The following is a 6,326-nucleotide window of genomic DNA, read 5'->3' on the forward strand; positions in this document are numbered from 1 at the left end:
TCTGTTTTCACTAAGGAAGACACAAACAATCTCCCAGAAATACTATGGGACCGAGGATCTAGTGGGAGGGAGGAACTGAAGGGAAACCACATTAGTCTGGAAATTGTGTTAGGTAACTGTTGGGACTGAAGGCAGATAAATCCCCAGGGCCCGATGGTCTGCATCCCAGAGTACTCAAGGAGGTGGCCCTGGAAATCGTGGATGCATTGGTGATCATTTTCCAATATTCTATAGACTCTGGATCAATTCCTGTGGACTGGAGGGTAGCCAATGTAACTCCACTTTTTAAGAAAGCAGGGAGAGAGAAAACGGAATCATAGACCAATCAGCCTTACATCAGTTGTGGGGAAGATGCTTGAGTTGATTATTAAAGATGTAATAGCTGCGCATTTGGAAAGCAGTGACAGGATCGGTCAAAGTCAGCATGCATTTATGAAGGGGAAATCATGCTTGACTAATCATCTGGAATTTTTTGAGGATGTAACAAGTAGAATGGATAAGGGAGAGACAGTGGATGTGGTGTATCTGGAGTTTCAAAAAGCCTTTGACAAGGTCCCACACAAGAGATTAGTGTGCAAAATTAGAGCACATGGTATTGGGGGTAGGGTATTGGCATGGATAGAGAACTGGTTGACAGACAGGAAGCAAAGAGTAGGAATTAACAGGTCCATTTCAGAATGGCAGGCAGTGACTAGTGGCGTGCCGCAAGGCTCTGTGCTGGGAACCAGTTATTTACAATATATATTAATAATTTAGACGAGGGAATTAAATGTGACATCTCTAAGTTTGTGGATGACACAAAGCTAGGTGGCAGTGTGAGCTGCAATGAGACTGCAGGGTACCTTGGATAGGTTGGGTGAGTGGGCAGATGCATGGCAGATGCAATATCATGTGGATAAATGTAAGGTTATTCACTTTGTTGGCAAGAACAGGAAGGCAGATTATTATCTGAATGGTGTCAGATTAGGAAAAGGGGAGGTGCAACGAGACCTGGTTGTGCTGGTCAGTCACTGAAAGTAAGCATGCAGGTACAGCAGGGAGTGAAGCAAGCTAATGGCATGTTGGCCTTCATTGCAGGCCTACTCCTGCACCTATTTTTCTATGTTCAACAATCATACTTAAGTGCAAGAGTATAAGGTAGTAGATTACACTGCGACTGCACTGCCATGTTTCTGGTGCTATCTTGTACCTATCAAGTACCGAGTTGTTCAAAATGTAGTCTTACCTTGGCCGTGAAGGTTTGTTGTCCTGGTGGCGGCACTGAGTCGGAGTTGTGGTGGTCAGCCTGGCCAGGCGAAGTGTTGTCCTTCATCGCTGCTCCGCCGCTCTGTGCCGCTGCAGGCCGTGTCTGACCCGCGCGCCCAGCCTCTTGACTGAGTCCCAGGCTGCTGCAGGGCCTCCAGCGGCACCCTCTGCTGACCTGGCCCCACCTCTTTCCCAACTTTCTCCACCCCTTCTACCCCTACTCTGAAGGAGGGCCCTGACCCGAAACATTGTCTATCCATGTTCTCCAGGGATGCTGCCTGACCCGCTGCATTACTCCAGCACATTGTGTCTTGCTGAATTTCATCGATAACTTGAATGTTCTGCTGTAATAAAAAGGAACTGCAAATGCTGTAGTAACTCAGCGGGTCAGGCAGCATCTCAGAAGAACATTGATATGTGACGTTTTGGATCAGATGTAAAGAAGGGTCCTGACCCGAAACATTGTCTATTCATTTTCTCTAGGGAATGCTGCCTGACCCGCTGAGTTACTCCAGCACTCTGTGTCACGCTGGGTTTCATCGATAGTTTGACTGTTGTGTAGCCTTGGTGAACAGGAGCCTGTGCAAAACTCCACTCCTATGAGTTACTCAATTATGTCAAAAAATCCCACTGGTGGCTATCTATTTCTCATGTTCATGATGAAATTCCTTTGGCAGACAGTCAGTCCCTTGTCAGAACAGTTATGATCACACACACATCTGTTGTCCACTTGCATTTAAAGAAAGAATAGATTGAACTGTCAATTAAATGTACATCTGTAATTCCACGTCTCACTTTGTAAACTAGCATCTGCAATTCTTAATAGGCACAAAGAACTGCAGATAAAGACACAGAGTGCTGGAGTAACTCAGTGGGTCAGGCAGCATCTCTGGAGAACATGGATAGGTGACGTTTCACAGAGTGCTGGAGTAACTCAGCGGGTCAGGCAGCATCTGTGGAGAACATGGATAGGTGACGTTTTCAGGCCAGAAACTTTCTTCATACCCTAAACGTTTCCCATCGATGTTCTCCAGCGATGCTACCTGACACGCTGAGTTACTCCAGCACTCTGTGTCTTTGTTTGTAAACCAGAATCTGCACTTCCTTGTGTCTCTTTGTAAACCAGCATCTGCAGTTCCCCAGATAGACCAAAAGGCTAGAATAACTCAGCGGGTCAGGCAGCACCTTGGGAAAACATGGATAGGTGACGTTTTGGGTCGGGATCCTTCTTCAGACTGAATTTAGTACGGAGAGTAGGGGGGAAAACTGAAAGCAAAGATAAAACAGGAATAACCGAGACCAGTACAGAGGACTTCCGGTTAGGAGGTTGCCTGATAGGCTGACTGTTTTTTTTTTGTTTTTTTTAATCAAAAAATGTATTCAATTATTTAAAATAATATTTACAATACAATAAAACAAACAGAACACACCACCATAATACAATACAAACAAATATCCTAAATAAACTGCTATACAACTATGTTACACTCCTTGTCAAGGATGCATTCAACCCCCCGCGGTGCCCAGCGGTCCCGGAAATCCCCCAGGGTGCCCGTGGACAGGGCGTAGTCCCTCTCTAACGCCTCCCGGGCACGGACGTAACCCCGGAAAAGGGGCAGGCAGCCGGCTCGGGCAGAGCCCTCGTCCGCCTGGTGCCGTGACTCGCGGATGGCCAGCTTGGCCAGGCCCAGGAGCAACCCAACCAGGACATCTTCAGCCCTACCCTCTCCCCTACGCACAGGGTGCCCAAAAGGATGGTGGGTGAAAAATGCAGCCAGAAAGCAAGGAGCAGCCCCTTTAGGTATTGGAACAGGGGCTGCAGCCTCACGCACTCTATGTACACGTGGTACACAGTCTCTTCCAGCCCGCAAAAGTGGCAGGCGGTTGGCGAGTCTGTGAACCGTGAGAGAAACAGGTTGCGGTAGGCTGGCTGTTGGCTAGAGACGGTGTAAGCCCAAGGGAAACATATCTGCAAACTGTGGAACTGGTTAACGGACTGTTAGTGGATGAAGGGGGGGAGGGGGAGTGGGGGAGTGGGGGAGGGGAGAGAAGGAGGGGGAAGAAGGAGGAGGGTGAAGGTGTTTGCAGGAGTTACCTAAAATGTGCAGGATTATGTTTCCAAGACTGCATAGGACTGCACGGTGGAAGAGAGAGGGCAGGCGTAATTGTCTTGGTAAGGAGTCAGCATAAGCTTTCTTCCCTGTGCCCCACCTGCACCCATTTCTCCCTTTCCCCATCCCCCCCTGTCCCTTTCCACCTACATTCCTTCCTCTGGCTTCACAATTTGTACCTTTTCTCCTCATCTCACACTGTTCATCTTTTCATATTTGGCCATTGACCATCCATCTGCTGATCGGCCCCCACCCCTCACCTGTATCCACCAATCACTTGAGAGACACAAAAAGCTGGCGTAACTCAGCGGGTCAGGCAGCATCACTGGAGAAAATGAATAGGTGACGTTTCAGGTGGGGACCCTTCTTCAGAGTCGTCTGCTCCACCTATCACTCACCAGGCTTTGTCCAGTCCCCCTGCTATTCCAGCTTTCTCCCTCCTCCACAATCAGACTGAAGAAGGGTCCTGATCTCAAACATCACCTATCCATGTTCTCCAGAAATGCCTCCTGACCCGCTGAGTTACTCCAGTACTCTGTGAAACGTCACCTATCCATGTTCTCCATAGATGCTGCCTGGCCCGTTGAGTTACTCCAGCACTCTGTGAAACGTCACCTATCCATGTTCTCCAGAGATGCTGCCTAACCCGCTGAGTTACTCCAACATTTTTTAATCGTACCTCCAGCCTCATTCTTGGTTGATAGCAAACTGTGGACCACTGTGTGTGTATTCATCATTTATATAACTCAGTATTAAATCCCAGCTCAATATTTAATGTTCATGCCTATTATCTTGAGCTTTCATCAGGAGCAAAATCAACCGACAAGAACTTTCGCTTATATTTACTATTAAGAATTTATAAATAACAACTCTTAAAACCGTAAAAAGCTTGAAGTTTACAGAAAGTTCATGTGCGTATGGAATGGAAGATTAGTTTATATCTCTAAGCCTTAGAGTCACACAGCTTGGAGACAGCCCCTTCGGCCCTGCACGTCTATGCTGACCAATGTTGGTATCTAAGGTACGCCATCCCTACTCCCAATTCCTCCGTCCACGCCGCATCAGCACCCAGGATGAGGTGTTTCAAACCGGAGCATCGGAGATGTCCTCATTCTTTAGGGAAGGGGGGTTCCCTTCTTCGACTATAGATGAGGCTCTCACGTGGGTCTCCTCTATATACCGTAGCTCCGCTCTCACTCCCCATCCCCACCACTCGTAACAAGGGCAGAGTCCCCCCTGTCCTCACCTTCCACCCTGCCAGCCGTCGCATACAACAAATAATCCTCCGACATTTTCGCCACCTCCAATGGAATCCCACATCTTCCCATCTCCTCCCCTTTCTGCTTTCCGCAGAGACCGTTCCCTTCATAACTCCCTGGTTAATTCATCCCTTCCCACCCAAACCACCCCCTCCCCTGGTACTTTCCCTTGCAACCGCAGGAAATGCTATACATCGCTTTACCGCCCCCCCCCCCCCCCCCCCCCCCCCGACTCCATCCGAATGAATAAGTGAATGAATATATTTATTGGCCATGTATTCACATACATGGAATTTGCCTTGATGCTCCGCCCGCAAGTGACAACATGACGTACAGTGACAGTTAGGAGTGACATATAAAACATTAATAATAAAACATTATCGACTAAAGATGTGAATTAAACAAAATACCAGAGCTAAAGGAGGCTACAGATGTTTGGTTATTGTGTAGAGCTACTATTCGTGGGAAAAAAGCTGTTTTATGTCTGGCTGTGGCAGCTTTGACAGTTCGGAGTCGCCTTCCTGAGGGACGTGATTCAAAGAGTTTGTGGCCAGGGTGAGAGGGGTCGGAGATGATCTTGCCCACTCGCTTCCTGGCCCTTGCGGTGTACAGTTCGTCAAAGGAGGGAAGGTTGCAGCCAATAACCTTCTCAGCTGATCGGACGATTCGCTGCAGCCTCCGGGTGTCGTGCTTGGTGGCTGAGCCAAACCAGACCATGATGGAGAAGGTGAGGACAGACTCTACGATGGCCGTGTAGAATTGGACCATCATGGCCTGTGGCAGATTGTGCTTCCTCAGCGGACGCAGGAAGTACATCCTCTGTTGTGCCTTTTTGACTGTGGAGTTGATGGTAGCCCCCCACTTAAGGTCCTTGGAGATGATAGTTCCCAGGAACTTAAAAGGCTCCACAGATGTGACTGTGATGTTGTTGATGGTGAGTGGGGTGAGAGGAGGGGGAGCTCTCCTAAAGTTTACATTCAATTCCACTGTCTTATAAGCATTGAGCTCCAGGTTGTTGAGATGGCACCAGGACGCCAGTTGTGACACTTCAGAATCAGAATCAGAATCACACATTATTCGCCAAGTATGTTTTGCAACATCCGAGGAATTTAATTGGCCAGGTCAGTCACACAATTAAAAGCAGCAGGTCACTCAAAAAACACATTTTAACATGAACATCCGCCACAGTGACTCCTACACATTCCTCACTGTGGTGGAAGGCAAAATAAAGTTCAAGTCTCTTCCTTTGTTCTTCTTGACTCCCATAGCCAGCGGTGTTCGGGCCCTCCGCGTCGAGGCGATCAAGCTCCCGCATCGGGGGGATGTCAGCTCCCCCGCGCCGGGCGATCGAACCTCGCATCGGGGCTGTCCTGTCTGTAGGCAGATTCCTCCCCATCCTGGATCAGCCCAATCAGGGTTGTGTTGTCCACAAACTTGAGAAGCTTAACAGAGGAGTCAGTGGAGGTGCAGTCGTTGGTGTAGAGAGAGTAGAGGAGAGGAGAGAGTACGCAGCTTGCGGTGCTCCTATGCTGAGTGTTTGCGGGTCCGAGATGTGCTTTCCCAGCCTCACATGCTGCTTCCTGTCTGTCAGGAATCTGGTGATCCACCGACAGAGGGGTTCAGGCACAGTCAACTCGGAGAGTTTGGAGTGTAGTAGCTCTGGCACAATGGTGTTGACTGCAGAGCTAAAATCAACAAACAAAATCCTCGC

This window comes from Amblyraja radiata, chromosome 3 (genome assembly GCF_010909765.2).
Source record: "Amblyraja radiata isolate CabotCenter1 chromosome 3, sAmbRad1.1.pri, whole genome shotgun sequence".
Classification (NCBI taxonomy): Eukaryota; Metazoa; Chordata; class Chondrichthyes; order Rajiformes; family Rajidae; genus Amblyraja; species Amblyraja radiata.